Genomic DNA, 20923 nt, shown 5'->3' on the forward strand with positions numbered 1-20923 from the left:
ATAATATTTTTTTAAAATATCATGATATTTGTGACTGTGCTTATACCTTCTTCCATTGCCTTAGTCTTCTTTTACTGCAAAATTCAATTTTATGTTTTTATGAAAAACAACTGCATTACTTGAGTTTTATCCTTACATACTTGTAATCACCATTGATAGCTGCTAACTTTTGTTTAGTTGCAAACTATGTTGTCAAAAGTGATACGTGGTTACCTAGTCAACTGGTACTGCCTACCCTACTTGTGTTCGCCTAATCCTCCCAGAGCCAATCCCTAGTTAGACAGCACAAAATAGGATGACATTGTTTTTTATTTTTGAGGTCTTAAATTAATCCTATGCACTTAATTCCTATATGCTGTTTTTTGTGCTTATTTTCTTTATTACTTGAGAAAAATGATTGCTTGGGCCTTGTTAGGGACTGTTGCAATAGGATTGATGTCAACATATATTCTTGTTAAAACCCACACACATACATGTGCACACATGCATACACAAAAATTTGTGAGTCTCTATTACAGCTCAATGTTTCCAGAAGAGATGTTCTTGTAAGAGTAAATATTTAGTGCTATGCTGCTATTATGCATTTTAGAGCATACTAGGATCAGCATAGAGAATCTAGTACAAGACTAATATGTGTTGCCAATTTGCCCTTATCTTCCCTTTTTAAAAATTTTCACAAGGTCTATTATGTTCAATGATAAAATGATTCTGGGGGTGCGCTTCTTAGGAGCCTTAGGAGGTCATTGTTAACATAATTCCTGCTTGCATGAGTAATTCAAACCATTTTCTTCTTCCTAGGTGTTGATTAAATGACATAATCGATGCCGATATTCTTTTTAGAATAATTTCTAGTGTATCAGTTGAAATTTTGTGTTGATTCTAGTGGAGTGGGTATTATTCTTGATCGTAAAGATACCGATGCTCGACTTTGGAGAGCATCACACAATTTCACTTTTGCCCACTGATTAATTGTCAAGCATTTCACAATTTACTAAGTTCTTTCCTCATTCATGTATGTTATTCAGGAGCTTCATTGTTTCCATTGGTTAATTGTTAAATGCAATTGAGTTTTCCAAATAGTCTGAGTCATATATTGCAAGTTTATATGACATGATTATTCAGGAGGTAGTGATGCTTTTTCAGTTTCCAGAAAGTAGCGAATTTTTTTTACTGAGATTCTAGCTAGATTATGGGCGTAATATCTTTCAATGTATTATGGAATTATCTGTGCGCATACATTTGTTCCATTTTGTATAGTTGTTTTAAGGTGAGGCAATTAATTAACGATTTAACTTGAAATGCAAGTGTTTATGTTCATATATAGTTATGCTCATCATTGTTGTCAGATATCCTGAAGGTATTGTAAATCAGGTGCTCGACGACATTTTTGCAGATACTTTTGGTAATGATGTTGACAATGATTCAGTTATAGATTCAGATTCGGAAAGTGATGGTCTTCTTTCTGAGGTAATGTCACGCTCTTCTAAAAATCCGGCCTCATCTTTTTCTAATTCCTTATTTATTTATGAAAGAGTTCTGAATTCTGATATTGGTTTCAGGATTTGAATGGTTCTTATCTTGTTAAAGATGGAAGTGATGATAATTCAGGTTGGAACATAATTACAACAGTGAAATTTGGTGTTTGAAATATCCTAAATTTTTGTTTTAGTAAAATCGCAAGAGGATATTTTTCAATATAATTGCTGTTGCTGTAGATGAAAGCTACCATACTGCTCTATCTGAGCAGAACAAGACAATTCAGGTGGAACTCGTGAAGCAGAAAAGTAAGTTAGATCGGCTGAAGAAAAAGGTAAGAACGACCTTGTACTTAATTAAGACCTTGAAATGACCATAGATATGAAGCTCAACATGATGGTATGTCTAACTAATATAAACATGTAGGGTTTGTTTTAAAAAATTTCTCTCCTATTTTGAAGACAAAAAAATTGATGGCTCACATTCATCATTGTAATGCACTTAGTTTTACCCAAAATGAACTAATGCTAGGGATGTCAATCGATCACGTTTGAGTCAGGTATTTGAAAAGTACAAATCTGATTAGTTGAATCGGTATAGCAAATGAATCTGATTAATAATCAGATTCGGATGCAGTTTTCAGATTTTCATTTGAATCTGGATCCAAGGGTAATCCAACCCAATTCCTTATAAAATATATCTGATTAGCTAACCGAGTACAAGTTCAATATTGCCTTTTCCATCCAACTCTAAATTTGATTAAGCTAGATCCGGATAGGTCAGATTCACTAAGACCTAGATCTCAACTGAATATTTTCAGTTTACTGCCCTGGCTAATGCTCAGAAAGATTTTCATGTTATGACCCTTGAAATGTTGTATTCTTAAGTATGAAGAGCATATTTAAAGCAATAGAAGTGCTTTTTGTTTTTTATTTTTGCTTTTGTGTTTGCTCATAAAAAGAAAACAAGTGCATCTTTTGTGATATAGACAACTCTTCATACTTCTTTCAGTACGACATTATTTCTGGATGCTTGAAATATTAATAAGGTAATGTTTGCTTCATTGTTTCACCAGGACCCAAATTTTGGTGAGTTTCTGGAAAAGCATAGTTTGGAGCTTCAAGCTGCAAGCAATGAAGAAAAAGTAAGACGTCCATCACTTTCCAGTTTCCACATGGCCATCATTGTACTGGCTTTCGACATTCTATTATCATTTTATCATTGGTAGGACTCCTATTGATATTAAAAAATTCTGATGCCATAAATGGTTGTCTTCTTAGGTTGTATGTCATGTTGGTAGTCATGTTATCAAGCCTACTCTTCTCTGTTCTTTTTTCCTTCACCCTTTTTCTTTTGTTTTTTTTTCTGGTGTGTGTCTATTCCAGATTGGTGTGCTCAAATCAGGCCAGATTGGGTCCAACTAACCAATCCTGATTGATTCCATAGATTATCCATACCAGTGGGAATCAATTTTAGAGTCAAGTTGAGTCAGATTAGTATAAAGTGGCAAGTGTCTGGTTGGACCAATCCATTGATTAGATCACCCAATTTTAACGTTCTTCTCATCATTTTTTGATAACTTTGCAGTGAATTTAGGTGGTTTTGTTCTTAGTTGTCATAGGCGCTAGGCGGAGCCTAGGCAGTCTAGGCAGTACCCCAAATAAAAAAACAAAAAAAAAATATACAAATATGTAAACAAACTACTAAAATTAATAACAAATATGTATACAACATAAAATCAAACAACAATAAGCAATAGACAAAACAAAATATGTCGTCAAACACTATAAGATAATTATATTAAATAACTTGCTCAATACATTGTCCAACACAAAACATTTAACAACACAATACATTTAACTAAACATAGAATTCTGAAACATATGTCTATATATAAAAGTCATCTTCATTCTTCAGTATCAAACTTCATTTCAACGATTTCCTTCATTTATTGCATCTTTTAGTGGCTTGAGATGATGATGGCAGATCATCTTCATACAATTTCTGTCCCACAAATGTTGCAGGTACTTGTGCCTTTCTCTCATCATCTTTTTTAAGACTAGTAAGAAGCTCAACACAAATATCAGAAGGAATGCTATGTTTACATAATTTCACAGTGGAGTTAATATGTCCCACAACATGATATTTAAATCTATACAATCCTTCATGCATTATAAAATCACAAAAATTACACTTCACTATTTCTTTGGCATCTCTAAGTCAATAGTGTACAATATTTCAATGCAGGTTTCTTTGAGAGGCATCCTCCAAGACCTCTACCCTCCATCGACTTACTAGAACACGAATTAATAAATCTAATCACTACAAAGATGTAAAATAATGTAACTGATAACCATGTTAAAAAATGAAACAAAGAACAATGGAATAAATAAACCATGCAACTTATAACCAATGCAAAACATCAAAACATAACCAATTAATCACCAAATAAAAATATAAGCATACAGACATTTAACAAATCTACACACATAACATAATTAACTTTAACTGTATTTAAGTATAAAATAGTAAAAAAAAACCAATAAGTTTATAATAACAACTTAAATTTAATCCTTAAATGAACTTGAAAGTCTATCATCATCTTCATTGATATATTGCTCTTCTTCTTCAGTTTTATTTGCAGAGTTAGCTTATTCCTCTTCTTCTTCCACCCTCACCACCTTCTTTCCTTTGTCAAACATTTTCTTTCTTAGGACATTAGTTACACGTATTTTTACCCCCACCCTATGCCTTAACGCTCTGGATGCCTTATCAACAAGATCTCATGTAAGTGATGTGTCATTTTCAAAGATTATCATTGACTTCTCTTAAGACAATGGGGTCGAGATCTCCTTTCTTTCATTCTCTCCTCATACCTTCGTTTCAATTTATGATTATATTGCACAAAAAACAAACCTGGTTGATATTTTGAAATGATATTTTTAAAAACAAGTATCCGACTTTCCACAAAGTGGTAAGTACGGGTCGAATGCTCAGGGAACAGAAATTAATCAAGATATTTCTAGGAAATTTAATTTATTAATTACAAATGTCAATCAACAATTATAAAGTTAATACAACTACAATTAATCACTAAATTGAAAATGAAACAGCACTAAGTCCTCTGCTCCACACCAAGGGTATTTCCGTCTTTTCACCAATTATTCACTCTTCGCACTTGGACAATAACCTTGGAAACTAAATATGCTTTTCAACCTAAAAATACAGAGAAATACAAAGTTAGTATTCTAATCCAACAATGCAAACAATAACTAAAACTAATTCTAATTTTACGAAAATAATAAAACAAATGCTACTTATCAGACAATAATTAAATAAAATACTAAACTAATTCTTAAAATTAACTAAATTAATTATACTAATGCTGTATGATGATTATGCAGCTCCTAAAATGCAGAAATTACTGAAAACAGGTCTAAAGTGCCGAAACTAAGGAAATTATGAAACTGCCCCTAACTAGTGCAAAATAGCTTTCTGATAAGTTATCGAAAAACCACTGTTTGACAGGGCAAATGAGGTCCGATTTTTCCGAAATTTCTTTTGTTCTGCAACTGACAGATTAAACAATCTGACAGTTTTTACAGAATGAAAAAAAGATATCTGAGAAAAATCAGGATATCGAAAGTCCTGTAATTTAAAATCCAGAAAAAGCGGTTTTCGCAAAACGCTTAAAAATCAGACCAAATCAACTCCGAAAGAGCTGAAATTTGGTCTGCAGTCAGATAACACGCCACTAAAGTGAACAGAAAAATAATTTTTGGAAAACACGAAATTTTTACACAGAAAATAACGCTTGTGCGACAGGGCAAAAATCGGGTTTTTCTTTGAGTGCACTATTCACTTTATGAATTTATTTAAACACTATAAAATGCAAATTAAACCTAATGTAATCTAAATGACACTGAATAACAGTGTATATGCAGATGAATATTACAATTACGCTAAATGCATGACGAACAAAATACGATAAGCAAATTATGACTAAAAATACGTTAACTAACGATGCAAATGCAACTAAGCTACTCAATGAAATGCAATTCTAATTGAATATGTTAAATACTAAATAACTACGAGTCAACTAAGCACAAATTCACAAATCACCCACACAAACCAAACACAATTTACGCACACACTTCTACACTATACTAAATCAAATAACTTAAACTAATCAACCTAAAATCAAAATAAATAACATCTAAATGACATCAAACCCACTAAAGAACAAGGGCTAGGGTTAGGGTTCACTCGGTTGACTCAATTAGGCTCGGTTTTGACTTGACTAAGTTCGGGTTGGCTTGGGTGGAATCGGTTTTGACTTAGCTAAGGTTGACTCAAACTAGGTTCGGTCTTGACTCACCATGGGTTGGACTAGGACTCGACTAGGGTTAGGTTTTGACTTGGTTAGGTTACTAAGACTAGGTTGGACTCGGTTGAGGGTTGACTTAGTCAACTAAGGTTGGTTTGGTTTAGATGGGTTCGGTTTGGGTTAGGTTAGGTGAGATAGGCTCGGGATAAGGTTGACTCGACTAGGCTTGACTTGGATTAGGTTAGGTAGACTCGGTTAACCTAAACTTAGGTTAGGTTTGACTAAGTCTTGACTAGGGTTAGGTCTTGGTCTTGGTTGACCTAAGCTTGGGTTTGATTTGGGTTTGACTAGGGCTAGGGTTGACTCGACCTAGGTTTGGTCTAGGCTTTGACTAGGTTAGGTAGGCTCGGTTTTGACTAGACTCAAAGGGGTTTAGACTAGGGTTTGACTCACTTAATTGGGTCGACTAAAGTAGTAACCCTTTAATTATCCTACAATTAATTCAAAGTTACCGATTTTAATGAAGGAGGTTAGGAAAATAAAGTAATAATTATCAATGCTCAACTTGGAAATGATTTGGATTCTCCAAAAATCGCCCCACTGAATGAGGGAGTTACACTCCTTAATTATATTTTAAGACTCTCTTTGGAAAACGAAAAGTCCAATCTAGAAAGCCACGATTTTTGCTTTTCAAGATGGAATTAAATTGCTTTTAATTCTTTATGGAAATCGTGGAGCCTAGATTGGAGGTTTAATTAAATTTCAAAAACACTTTCCAAAGCCAATGAGTAACTCCTTTCTTTAATGCACATTCCAAATTTAATGCTCTTTTGAATGCTCCACACGATTTTTGGAGAAACTACTCTTTCCAAAAACTTTTTTTAAATGCAATTACTTTAATTACCCTCCTTCTCAAAAATCGCCAACTTCTAATGGTGCTACTTCCTAAACTAATGCAATTAAAGCTACCTAGGGAATAAAATGACTTAAATAGAAAATCGACTTCCTAGGAGTAAATGCTAACCTAATTCCAAAACTTACCTAAATGCAATCCTAAAAACGGCTAAAGCAATAAACCCTAATACATTGAACCTAGACAACCTAATTAAACCTACCTAATTGCAATTAAGAATTACCAAAAACAGCCTAGAGCTCGAATTGAGCTCTAATGGCTGCCGCCCCTCCTTGGGGAAGAAGAAGACTAAAAAAATACAAGCTAAAAGAAAACGATTAAGCTAAACACCAAACAATTTTGATAAAACTAAATAAAAATCTAATAAAAAGAACTCCTAATTAAACAAATGCAAACATGAACAACACTATGCTGGAATTCATAAAAAAAAAAAAAAAACATCAAGAACTAAAACTCGATTTTTGGAATTTTCTCAATAGATCTAAAACACAAAAACACAAAATGATAAAAACGATTATCTAGAACAGTCCTAAAATGCTAACTCTACCACAACACACTTTGCAACACTGTAAAATCAATAGAATATGCAGACATGCAGTATGAAGTAGAAGATTACACGCACACCACGAGCAAACAAAATAAAAGAAATCGGCTAGATGAGATTCTAGCCGATTTTCACAATTTGAATAAAAAAATCTTTAAAAATCAAAGACACCCAAATCAAGCAATGACTCAACCCTCAATAGATCTGCAAGAACTCACTGGAATCGGATCTATAAAGGGTCTATTAGCGTGGCTGCTAAAATCCAAACTAAGGCAAAAATTGAAAATAAATCAAAATCGGCTAGAATGGATCTAGCCGATTTATGGATTTTTAATGAAAAACGCCTTTATTCAAGCCCCCAACACCCAAAATAACTCAAACTAATCTTTTTGAAGGCTTTTTCTGTAGAAATAACACAAACACACACATTGGATAAGACAACCCAAATCGGCTAGAAGAACCTCTAGCCGATTTACACGTTTTTCTTGAAAAATGATGGAAATCGATACTCGAACATGCAAACAATGAAACAAACCTAGATCTAACATGCTGGTCTATGCACGGATACTATTCTAAGGTTGAAACAAAAAAAAAATAAAAGAAACACACAGAAATAATAAAAGAAAACCAACACACAATTCGGTTTTAGCTAGAAGAGAAGGAAGAAGAAGACCTACCTCTTGGAAGATCCGACGACCGGAAGGATGAAGAAGAGCGGACCGTGGCTGGAGTTGGACGTCCCAAACAGTTCGAGAATGCTGGACTTCACCAAAAAACAGCACCTTTGCAGCTGCTACACGTTGGAGATCCACCGAAGATGGATTATGCGCCGATTCTCGATCGGAGGGTGTAGAAAGCCGGATGGAGGTAGGGCCGACTCACCTTGTTGGTGTGTTTTGCACTCCCACACAAGGTTAATCGTATCCACCTCTGCTACACCTGCAAAAGTACAGAAAAATGGTGAAAATACAGCAATGAGAAAGAAAGAAATTGAGAGAAAACACAAGGGGGATCGAAATATGCTTGGAACCCAAGTATAGACCGGTCTTCAATGGCCAAAACGTGGGAGGATGGAGAGGAAGGAGCTGCTGGAGTAGAATCACTGTAGGGGGCGTCCAAACAAAGCCAAAGACGCCTAGGGTTTGCTGGAAAAAACTATTTATACTTTTGATAATTTTCAGAAACACTGTTATAAAAAAATATTTTCTATGCGCATCTTTCTGGGGGGTTTTCTGCAAAACTATTTGTAATGGATCTGGATAGGCATGTGGATTGGGTTTTGGGCTTTCTAAGGGTTGATCCAAAGTCCAAATAACCTAATTGGGTCGGATATGGATCTGATCCACCTCAAAATCCGTGCCCAAACACTGAAATAGCCATAACTCTCTCATTTTAACTTTGATTTTTCTGAAATTCGAACCATAACCCCTTACTATCAAAATACATCTAAACATGGGTTTAAAACCTTAAACTTGATACAAAATGCATGAAAAACTTATTAACATGATGCGCATTTCATGCATCATCAAATACCCCCATGCTTGAATGTTTGTTAGTCCCTTAACAAACCCTAATTGTGCTATGCAACAAAGACAAGAAATGCTAAGCATGAATGCATAATACTAACTCACTTTCGTAGAAATCATGGTTGCATTTAGCATATGCAACAAGCCCTTTTAACCGCTAGCTTACACTAGTGGACGAGTAAGGTCTCGTGAGGGTTTGCAGAGATGCTACCCACAAACATCAATGAAATGCGAGGATGATTTTTCAAAAATATTAGGCTCTTAAGAATGCAGTTGGAACAAATATTTCATGTAATTGACATTCTCAAAACAAGTTTAAAAATCTCATGCCACCACAGTAAAAATTCTTTTCCTTCACTTTTCTAATATTGTAGCCAGTTTATGATTTTTCTCAGAAAGTCAAGTATTCTCATGTTTTACTCATTTATTCTCACTTGTATATTTTCTGCACAGTAATACACATATATGCCTAAGCAATGAAAATTTTCTCATTCAGCACATTCTTTTTCTTTCATTTTCACTCTTTTTTCAACTTTTGTTCTCTTGAGCATTCTTCTCATATGAGCACTATTTCGAATAGTCAGTTTTCGTGACCCGTGTAGCGAGCTTTGGGTCAGTGACTCCCAAGTCGGCCGACCTTAGGGCACTAGATACAAAGTATCCCTCAGACTTAATTGCTCGAGTCACTAGACCTTCTATTCTAATAATTTACGTATAGTTTTCCTCTCGTCTTGTGCAATGTCTCTATCTCTTAGGCTTTCTATGCAGTCCATGTAACAAGCTTTCGAACCGGTGGCTCCCAAACCAGCTGGCTTTGGGGCACTAGGTGTAAAACACCCTTCAGATTCTACTTACTCGAACTACAAAGGCCACAGATATCAACTAGACAAGGGGATGATCTCCTTCGTTATCCTTTTCATTAAGAGACTCAAACACTTCAACTCGTGTCTGAGTTCCACTACTAGGATTCACGAAGAAATCAACAACTAAACGTAGCTCTATTCTTTTAAACTCATTTTTCAAAAAAAAAAAACATCTTTCCATTGCTTATTTCTTTCACAAAACATACTGTGCATACTTATACTAAAGTGATTCAAAATTTTCTAACAATCAAATACTATCTTTTTTTTGAATTTTCTCATAAATAACTACTCTATTTGACTCAGTTTAGAAAAAAAAAATTTATGGGGCTTAAAAATTTATAAACTGTTAGATTATGCCAAAAACAATCATATATGCTACAACTTGTTCTCAACTGCCTACTTTAATTACCAGTCATAAAAAAAAAATTTGAAATTTTTGTGTGCATGCATCTAAACCACCCCCCCATGCTTGAATGACACTGTCCCTAGTGGCATACAAAATATAACAATACAATACCCATGCATCCTAAAAGACAATAAGAATATGGGAGAAAGGATAGATACAACCTGATCTGCTCTGAGCTTCTGAATTTGAATTTCATCTGATCTTTGAATTCTTTGAAAGCTCTGCTCTGTACCTGGCAACTGATACACTAAATGTTAGATTCATCCTGCATAGATCAAAAACAAATGTCAGCATAATTAAGATAAAATACTGAATAAAGAAAGTACTGAAATGAAAAACAAACTAATGTACATATGATACATCCCTCTGGTCGAATCCTCATGCCTTTGTGAGATGCACTATCTCACACTCACCATCCTGCAAGGAATCTGAAATAAAGGGCTTCAATCTTTGCCCATTCACCTTGAATGTACCTTGGGTCATAGGATCGAATAATGTCACTGCTCCATGGGGAAATACTTCTTTCACAATGTAAGGACCTGTCCATCTCGATATTAACTTTCCTAGGAATAAATGCAAACGAGAATTGTATAACCACACTTTCTGATCTGGCTCAAACACTTTCCTGACAATATGCTTATCATGAAATGCTTTCGTGCGAGCTTTGTATAATTTGGCATTCTCATACGCATCATTCCTGAGTTCCTCTAATTCAGAGAGTTGCAGTGCTCTCTCTTTGCCAGCCTGGGTGAGGTCAAAATTCAATTTCTTGATAGCCCAATACGCTCTATACTCTAGCTCGACAGGAAGATGGCATGCTTTCCCGAATACAAGGCGATATGGGGACATGCCAATGGGAGTCTTGAATGCAGTTCTGTATGCCCAGAGTGCATCATCTAAGCGCTGGGACCAATCCTTACGGTCCGGGCGAACTGTCTTTTCTAAAATTCGCTTAATCTCCTGTGAACACCTCAAATTTTTCAAAATCTTTTAAATATTCCTTTCTTGCTCCTAAATTCATTTTCTGAGCAAACGGGTCATTTCAAATCTAAATTCCAGTTCATTTCTCTAGTTTTACTAAAATTAAACTCATTTCATATGTTTAAATTGATTTTGGATCTGGATCCATTGTCCAGATCTGAATCTGAATCTCATTGTCCAAATTCTAAATTAAAATTACAGAAAATACCAAAAATAGTTTTTAAATAACTCGGACAGTCCATCCGACATCCGTTTGAATCCATCACGTGTATTTCTCAATTCGAGCTTCAAAAACTCGAACATTTTCTCAAAACTCGGGTCCAAACCCAGTCTTCTGAAGAAATTTCCCGAAATGGTCTGAAATTCTCAGAAAGATACTTTTGTAAATATTTCTCAGAAAAATACAAAAAAATTAGTGTTTAATCTTTGTTTTCGTGTAAAAATTTAGATTTTTGTTCCAAAAATACAAAAAAATGGGAAAATCATGCAAAAAACCAAAAAATTAGGAAAAAACTATAAGGAAAGTAAGTGGTTTTTGAAGATTTTGCCGAAAAACTCACCTTGAACCATTTTACAAAAACCTTTAGAAAAAGAGCCCCCTCTTTGTAAATTTTTGAAATAACAAGGGGGCCCCTTTTGCAAATAGTTTTTTTTTTAGGGTTTTCTTTTTACCTTTCGTAAGGAAGGAGATGGCGAGGACAGTGCCGCCTCACCCTCAGCCTCCTCTCTTCATCCCCATCTTCGGCTCTCATCCAAAACCTCTCTGAAAACCCTCCATCGCACAACCCCCCTTTCTTCCCTCCATCGATCTTTAACCAACCCTTTTTCCCGAATCTTCTTTTCCTCGTTAAAAGGGGACGCAGAAAACCCCATGGGGGCATCCGTTATCACCTCCCCATTTCCCTTCTTCAGCAAGACCGCTTCTTCACCTCCCCATTTCCTCCTTCACCACCCGTTATCACCCTCTCACCTTCTCCGATTACGATCCATCTTCACTTCCTCTGGCCTTCCTCCTTCTGCCCCTTCACATTTTCCTGGTTTCTCCCCCCTTTTGAGTGGCGAAAGGTCGATCGGGATTCACAAGGCTCCAGGTAAGCCACCACCCTCATTTTCCCCTGATCCTCTGTAAATTTTTCCCTTTTTGTTCCTCTCTCCATCTCTTTATCTTCTTTTCTTACTTTTTCGTATTTTCTTTCACAAAGCAAATGATGAGACTGATCTGCGTATAGCAGGATCAGCTCACCCGATGCAACAGTAAATGGAACTCCATGTTCCAACATATCCTCTTCAAATTTTTTTTTCTTCTTTCCCTTCCTGTAAATCGCAATTAGCTGCGTGCGTTTGATGCTGTTTCTGTCGCACTTTCTTTATAATCTCATTTTGCGTATACTCTCTCTCGTGGTTGAGGTTTTCTCATGAATTTCCCTAAGTGATATTCAGCTATTTGCATTTCGGATGAGGTATATCCAGGTATTGAGTGCCTGGCTACCAATGAACCATAGGATGCAGAGCAATATCTCAGAGAAAAATTATTTTCCCTTTTATCTTCTCCATAATTTCTATATTTGGTTTAACTTCATGATTTAACCTCTTGTTCATCTAGCTTATCTTTCATTAATCTCTCTGATTCATCGATAAACGTTGGACATCGTGTCAAGATTTCATGTATCCCCAAGGTTTCTATGGGTCTTGCCATATTTGTCCCTCCCCTCTTTGCCTGATCCCATCTTCCCTCTCTGATTGAGCGAAGGAGACCCAAGTCTCTAGGGTGGAGTTTGAGGATGGGGATGAATGACTGATCCGATCAGGATGAACTAGCGTTAATTTGGGCCATAAGAGATGTGCTATGTGAGCTCCCTTGCTTCTGCTAAATATCCGACATGGAAATCGATTCCCACAATTGATCGATTAAATAAAGTGCGTGATTATCATTGATCTCCACCTGCAAAGCCAACTGGTGAGATCCTCTCTATGGAATCAATGAAGGACAGTGGCTTCTTAGTGATTAAGGTGTCTGCCAATAAATGAGAAGGAACTTGTGCTCCCGTGGATATCAAACCTGAGGCATGTTCAGGGAGGTCGTTACCTTGAATACGATCATACTGTTTCTTGTATTCTGAAATTTGATATGTTGCCTGCATAGTTAATTAGAAACAGTTGCCGTGATGGCTGGAGAAACCCTGATAAATTGACTGAAGTTATATTGAGGCATATCCACTCGAGGTATGTTGATATAAAATTGTTGTAGATCATATTCAGTCTTTGTTTGTACATTATACTTCTCATTCCCACATTCTGTTGGTGCTTTTTAGTCTTTTTCTTAGCATGTTTGAATTCTGGTAGTTGCCTCGTTTTCTTTTCTTTATCTCTTTCTCATTTTTGCTCATAGCAAGCATCATGTAATATGTCAGTGTCATCTGGACCCAACATCAAACAATTCCCCAAAATAATTATCTTGTTAACATTAGTTTTATTGTGTACAGTTATTCTGCAGAATCACTCCTCAATGAGGACTTTTGTGTATCTTGTTAGGATGACATTTTTGATGAGGGCCCTATGTTCAGATGGGCCAAAACATGTGTAGCTGTGTAAACAACCAGATGTCAGGTGCTACCACATGATTAAAATAGAGAAATATTACGGGTAGCTGTCTGGAGAAAAAAGAATTCCAGCCCTCCTGACTGTAAGAGTGGCAGTCATGTGATATCTTATTATTTGAAGTCGGATTCCCCTGGTTTAATGAAAGGTTGTGAATATCCTATGTACATGCGTATGGTTGTGTAGTAAAGGTTCCCCCTATTAGTCAATCTTGGAGCCTGATGCTTTCATCAAGGTGCTATTAATTAGCTGATTCATTTAGGAAGACCTGATCTGTTGAAGTTATTTAAGGATACATGTCTGCATCTGAATCACCGGAAATACCTCTTTCATTGGTTACCAATTCCTATTCTCAATTATTGTGAAAATTTTATGTGAAAGCACGTTCCAATTATCACTAAGGGAAGGCATTTATTTCCCAATAAGACTCAAGCATGTCATCAAAGAGAATGTAATCTATTATGATAACTTACCAGTTTTTGTTTTGGAACTCAATGTGGATAGTGAAATCAACCTGAACCTACAACATAATGAATTTGCCCTGAGAATGATCTACATGCCTGTATTAGGTTCACGGTGAAACAGCCTTGTCAAATTATCCAGTCTTACAAATGACCTTTTTTTTTTTTTTTTGTGAAGAGCCGGACCATACTTTGCTAATGTAGCTGAGCTATTAGGTGTTTGCAGTACAGTTGCTCCACTTAAAGAATATTGTAGACAGGTGTATCAACTTGTTATTCCTGATGCTGTAGCTCCTCTAGCTTTGAGTGGCTCAGTCTTGCTTGTGAACATCAACATACTTGAAGGAAATTCGGAATTGGTCAACAAAGTTTGTTCTTTGAAATCCAAAGAATCTGTTCCAATTGTTGAGACATGTAGTAATAGAGTTTTCTGCAAATTCTTCTTGTTATAATTTTTCAAACCGCCATGTTGCATCCTCACAGAAGCAAATGCTGGCCACCAACAGGTAAGTATCAAGCTATGTTGTATATATATTTTTTTTGGTTGCACCTATGACTTGAGTAATAACATTGCCGGGTCATCATCACCACTCAGTTACCTGTCATCTTTATCCTGTAGATAAGCTTGATTCCATCCATTTACAGGAAAGGCTATTGAAAATCCAATTGTTGCTAGGAGTAGATGAAGGTGTCGAGCCCAATAAATATTGCTGGTGGATTTCCTACACGATCACCTCAGAATGCTGCATAGAATTAGCTGGGTTGAAATCACCATCACGCACTCGTATTTTCACAAATGATGACCCCTGCTCGGCATATCACTTACACTTTGTTGCACAGCCCATTCATTCACCTCTTTAACACTCACCACAATATGTGTTGGTCTCATTTTCCTGCGACAATGTCATTACATACCCTGTGCACCTACTTGCATGATGGCATTGTTTTTATGTTGTAAATTACACTGTTCACTGCATCTCTGCACGCCATTACAGCCGGTATCTACCTTTGTATACTGCTTCCATCTTCTGCTTGCATTCCCAATGTTTATGCCCACCTTGCCATCTTCCAGCAACTCGCCTCCTGCACAGCATATTCACTCCTTATAGCACAACGGCTATATCCACTTTGCGAACAGCATCTGTATATCCATAAAATGCATATGCCATATCATCCCCAATAACACCACTCATTGAAATCTCCTCCTTGTTGTCACCTTACATAAACATTTTGTTTACATCTTTCATAATATTCCACTTGCTGCGCATTCCATGCAAATGCCACTATTCACTTTCCAGCACTTCCACAGTCCACATTACACCATGTTTAAATACCATGTGTCACTTCACTGCACTATACAGGTATACGCGCACAGCATATCACTATGCACCTTTCTGCACTGCTTTGCATTTCTCACTGCATCATCATCCACCACCTCCAGCCAATCCTCATCACTTTCTGCTACTTCAGCATGTGCTGCAAAACGCACTTCACTGAATTCCCTTCATAGTAGCATCCTGCTGTACTCCATCTTCATAATATCCGCCATGTCATCATCATACCATATATATATCGTATATGTATATATATAGGCACACACACATATATATATATATATATATATATATATATATATACACATATATATCTATATATACATATATATATAATATATATATATATAAGTAGGTATACAAGTATATACATCGCTTCCCATCTTTCCACCATGTTATTTTAAAGCTTCCACAATGATATCTCTTATAATGTATTTGTCTCTTGCTTAGACTAACTCTTGTTTTGCAGGATTTCTACTTTGGTTTAGAAGCCTTGACATCTTAAATTCAATTCAAATAATGTAATAGATAGAGTATAATGAAAGTTTACATTTTCTAGCCTTTAGATTAGAATGAATGAGCATTGTAAATATCATGAATTGCCTATTTTCATGCATTTTTAGTCTTTATGTCTCAAAATTCTCACAAATAGTAACACGAATGGCACGTGCACCATTTCGTAAGAGGTAAATTAATATTAAGTTGATGATCCATATCAATGGCCATAGTCAGGGTGTGAACAAAACTTAGGATTTTTATCTTTTACGAAATAACACTGGATTCACACTGGATCCATTTTTTAAGATTCATCATATTTTCCTTAAATATCTTCTTTTTTTATTAGAATTTAACTTAAAATTAATTCAAAATATATACCAATGGCCATAGTCAGGGTATATTGAGAATTAATTTCATTTTAAATTCTATAAAAGCACCAAATGTATTTTATTCTTCACCTGAATTTAAATATAGATTATTATATAATACATTCAATGACCATAGTCAAGGATGTATTATATCTTCAATCTTATTTTAATTCATTTAAAGAATGGAATAGCTTTTCAAAATCCAATTTCAAAAATTTAAATTCATTCATCATTTAGATAGAATTGCATCATATTTTTAAAATTCCTTTTCATAAATCCAAGTAATTCTTTCCTTCATTTCTCAGATTAAATCCTATTCATAAATTCAAATTTAAACTCTATTTCTCAAAAGGATTCAAGAATTCAATTTCAAGGTCCCATTTGACTTTGAAGTTTCAGAATCATCTTGTATTTCAAAATTCCAAATTCTATCTCAAATTCAAAGTCCAATTTAACTTTGAGATTCGTTTGTATATTCAAATTCTAAATTTCATTTTTTTAGTTCAATTTAAATTTGGAGGTTCTTGATTCATCTTCTGAATTTAAAATCCATCTTAGGATCCAGAGTCCAACTCTACATTTGGATCTCAGATTTTAGATCCAATTCCATTCTAAGGTCCAGAATCCAATTCCACTTTTTGGATCTCAGGCTTCAGATCTATAATCCCTTTAGGATCCAGAACTCAATTTCACATTAAATCTCAAGCTTCAGATCCAACTCCATTTTAGGATCCAGAACCCAAGTCCATCTTGGATTCCAAATCTCGGATCCCATTCTGTTTAGTATCCGGAATCCAATTCCAATTCTAGATTTCAATTCCATTTTCGGAGCTAATCTGAATCTCTTAAATCCATTTTCTATTCTTAAGTACCATTTGATTATCTCAGATCCACTCCAAACTTAAAAATCCAAATTCAATTCCATCTCAAGTATTCATTTCCTTTTCTAAATTCAAATCCAAATTCAAAGTCGATTTTGACTTTTTATTTCCTTTCATTTCAAAGCTTCAAGTCATTCTTTCTCATTTATTCTTCCAAATCCTAATTTACTTCAAAAACTTAGAATCAACCATTTCTTCATTCTCTTACCAAGTTCATCTCAGAATAACTTGGAAATTTTCAAAACATTCTTTTCAAAAAGAGCATACATTCTTACATTGCACAAACATGATTCTTTGTGCATTTAGAGTTAGAATAAATTCTTAGATTATATTTAGGCAAAGCAAACGTCATAGATTCGATCCTTGGTTCGATTACCCCTGGTAAAGGCGCCAGGAACGGTCGAACCTCGTACCGACGAGCGAATCCCGTCTTTCCATTTTTCCGCAAATATTTTCAAAACGGAGGCGAGTTATTTTCTAAATACTTTTTAAATCAAGGTCAAGTGAGACCGCGCAAAATAGTTCCTCTTCTCTTTTCTTTCTCTTCTTTTCTCTTCTCTCTTTCTTTTCTTTCTTTTATTCTCCTCCCTTCAAAAAGGAGGAAAAGAGAGGTTAGAAAAGGAAAAGAGAAGGAAGAGAGAGAAACCACAAGAGTGGAAAAATTTTGCGATGATCACATCTCCCTATTGGACACTTCAACCTGTCCACTAGTCTGCGGATGATATGGAGTGGTGAATCTATGATTGACAGAATATCTTCTCAGCAGAGAAGCTATCTGTACATTCCTAAAATGCTTGCCACCATCGCTAATCATCGCGCGTGGCACACCAAAACGACTAAAAATGTTGTACTTAATGAACTTAAGCACTACTCTGTGATCGTTGGTCTTGGTTGCCACAGCCTCTACCCACTTGGACACATAATCAACCGCCACCAGAATGTATAAATTTCCAAATGAAGGCGGAAATGGTCCCATGAAATCAATGCCCCAAACATAAAAAATCTCGACTATCAAAATCGGAAGCAAGGGCATCATGTCCCTTTTGGACATGTTCCCAATCTACTGACATCGAATGCAACGCCTACAGAACTCATGAGCATCCCTGTGGAGTGTGGGCCAATAAAATCCTGACTGCAAAACCTTTGCAGTCGTCTTCCTACTGCTAAAATGCCCTCCACAGGCTAATGAATGGGAAAAATTCAGAATGGACTGGTACTCCTCCTCTGGAACACATCTCCTAATGATCTGATCTGCACAGTATTTGAACAATTCTGGTTCATCCCAATAATAGTGCCTCACCTGAGATAGGAATCTCTCACGCTCATTCTTGTTCCAATGCTCAGGTATCTGCCTCAAAACCAGATAGTTCACAATATCTGCAAACCAGGGTAACTGCGATGTACTAACTGTCATGATCTGCTCGTCGGGGAAAGAATCACTGATCAGTCTCTGATCCTGCGTGGTCTCCACGATCAGTCTGGACAGGTGGTCTGCTACTACATTCTCGCTTCCCTTCTTATCTCGAATCTCGAGATCAAACTCCTGTAGTAGTAGAACCCAACGAATCAATCTCGGTTTGGTGTCTTTCTTATTCAACAGATATTTCAATGCAGCATTGTCAGAATAGACAACCACCTTCGACCCGAGTAAATAGGACCTGAACTTGTCCAATGCGAAAACTACCGCAAGTAGCTCCTTCTCTGTCGTAGTATAATTCATTTGAGCATCAGACAGAGTTCTACTAGCATAGTAGATCACATAGGGCTTCCTATCAATGCGTTGTCCTAAAATAGCCCCCATAGCATAATCAGATGCATCGCACATAATCTCAAATGGGAGAGTCCAATCCGGAGGTCTCAAAATGGGTGTAGTAATCAAGGCCTCTTTGAGAATCTCAAAGGCCTTCATACAATCCTCGCTTAACACAAAGGGCTGGTCCTTCTCCAATAAAGTACATAGCGGTCGAGAGATTTTACTGAAATCTTTTATAAACCGCCTATAAAAGCTCGCATGCCCTAAGAATGACCGAATCTGCCTCACAGAGGTGGGTGGAGTCAAACGAGAAATGGATTCCACCTTCGCTCTGTCAACCTTAATGCCTCGCTTGGACACAATGTGTCCAAGCACAATCCCCTCCTGGACCATAAAATGACTCTTTTCCCAACTCAGGACAAGATTTGTCTCCGCACACCTACTCAGTACTCGAGTAAGTTTTTGGAGGCAATCTTCAAATGAAGAGCCATAAACTGAAAAATCGTCCATAAAAACTTCCATCACATCATCAATCATGTCCGAGAAGATAGCAAGCATGCACCTCTGAAAAGTAGCTGGGGCATTACAGAGCCCGAACGGCATACGTCTAAACGCGAAGGTGCCATAAGGACATGTAAACGTAGTCTTCTCCTGGTCGTCAGGATGGACATCTACCTGATTTTATCCTGAATATCTATCTAGAAAGCAGTAGTAGCTCTGCCCTGCGAGTCTCTCTAAGATCTGATCAATGAATGGCAATGGGAAATGATCTTTCCTAGTTGCCACATTCAGCTTCCGATAATCGATACAGACTCGCCATCCTGTAGTGGTCCTCATCGGAATTCTCTCACCCTTCTCGTTCTCAACCACAGTGAGTCCTGACTTCTTCGGCACAACCTGAATCGGGCTGACCCACTGGCTATCAGAAATAGGGTAAATGATTCCGTCATCCAACCACTTCACCACCTCGTTCTTTACCACTTCCTTCATGTTGGGATTTAGCCTTCTCTGCATATCCCTAAATGGCTTGACTTCCTCATTACAATGAATTCTATGCATGCAGAATGAAGGATCAATCCCCTTCAGATCAGCAACTCCCCAGCCAATCGCTGCCTTGTGCACTCGAAGAATAGTCAGCAATCTCTGCTCCTGCTCCTCAGTGAGCCGGGACGAGATGATCACAGGCAGAGTCTCATCATCTCCGAGGTAAGCATACTTGAGTGAATTCGGTAAGGGTTTCAACTCGAGTTTCGGAGGTGACTCTATCGAGGATTTGGCGGGGGTCTCCGCAAGTGGTGGGAGGGTCTCAATGATGGCTCCCCAAGGTGGTCTCTCTGACGACACTCTAGACACATCTACGCTATCTATACCACTATTCTTCTCTATATGGTACAAATCTAAAGAATCCTCAGTAATATACAACTCGGGCTGCTTCTCCACTAACTCATGTGCAATATCTACATGAAAGCAGTCCATGTCTCCCGCTGGTCCCATCGCGGCATTGAAAATATTCAGCTTGACTTTCCGATTGCCGAATAAGAGATCCATGGCTCCGGTTCTACAATTGATGCATGCATTGGCTGTCGCCAAGAATGGTCTGCCTAAAATGATCGGAGTCTGGTGCTGGCTGTCTACTCCTTCCATATCAAGAATAATGAAATCGACTGGGAAATAAAAGTCATCCACCTTAACTAGCACATCCTCTAAGACACCTCTCGGTACCTTGACAGAACGATCTGCCAGTTGAAGTGTAATAGGAGTCGATCTCATCTCTCCTAGCCCGAAAGAATCAAAGAAATACCCGGGCAGAATGTTCACACTTGCTCCAAGATCGAGCAATGCACGTTCTATCCGGATGTTTCCTATAGTACAAGCAATGATAGGGGCTCCAGGGTCCTTGAGCTTTGGTGGTGTTTGATGCTGAAGTACTGAACTCACCTGCTCAGTCAGATGGACCCTGTTAGGAACTCTCTCTCTAGATTTCCGCTTCTGTG

At 36.9% G+C, this 20923-nt stretch overlaps 1 long non-coding RNA gene across 1 annotated transcript; it reads left to right on the top strand.

Annotated features, from left to right (window-relative positions):
- Window positions 1–1397: 1397 nt before the first annotated feature.
- On the top strand, window positions 1398–1811 carry LOC149818455 (uncharacterized). Its single transcript, XR_016427250.1, has 3 exons — window positions 1398–1467; window positions 1560–1608; window positions 1716–1811. It is a non-coding gene; the product is annotated as an uncharacterized LOC149818455 (long non-coding RNA).
- The last annotated feature ends 19112 nt before the right edge of the window (window positions 1812–20923 follow it).

Source organism: Nuphar pumila, chromosome 13, assembly GCF_984573655.1.
Source record: "Nuphar pumila chromosome 13, dmNupPumi1.hap1.1, whole genome shotgun sequence".
NCBI lineage: Eukaryota > Viridiplantae > Streptophyta > Magnoliopsida > Nymphaeales > Nymphaeaceae > Nuphar > Nuphar pumila.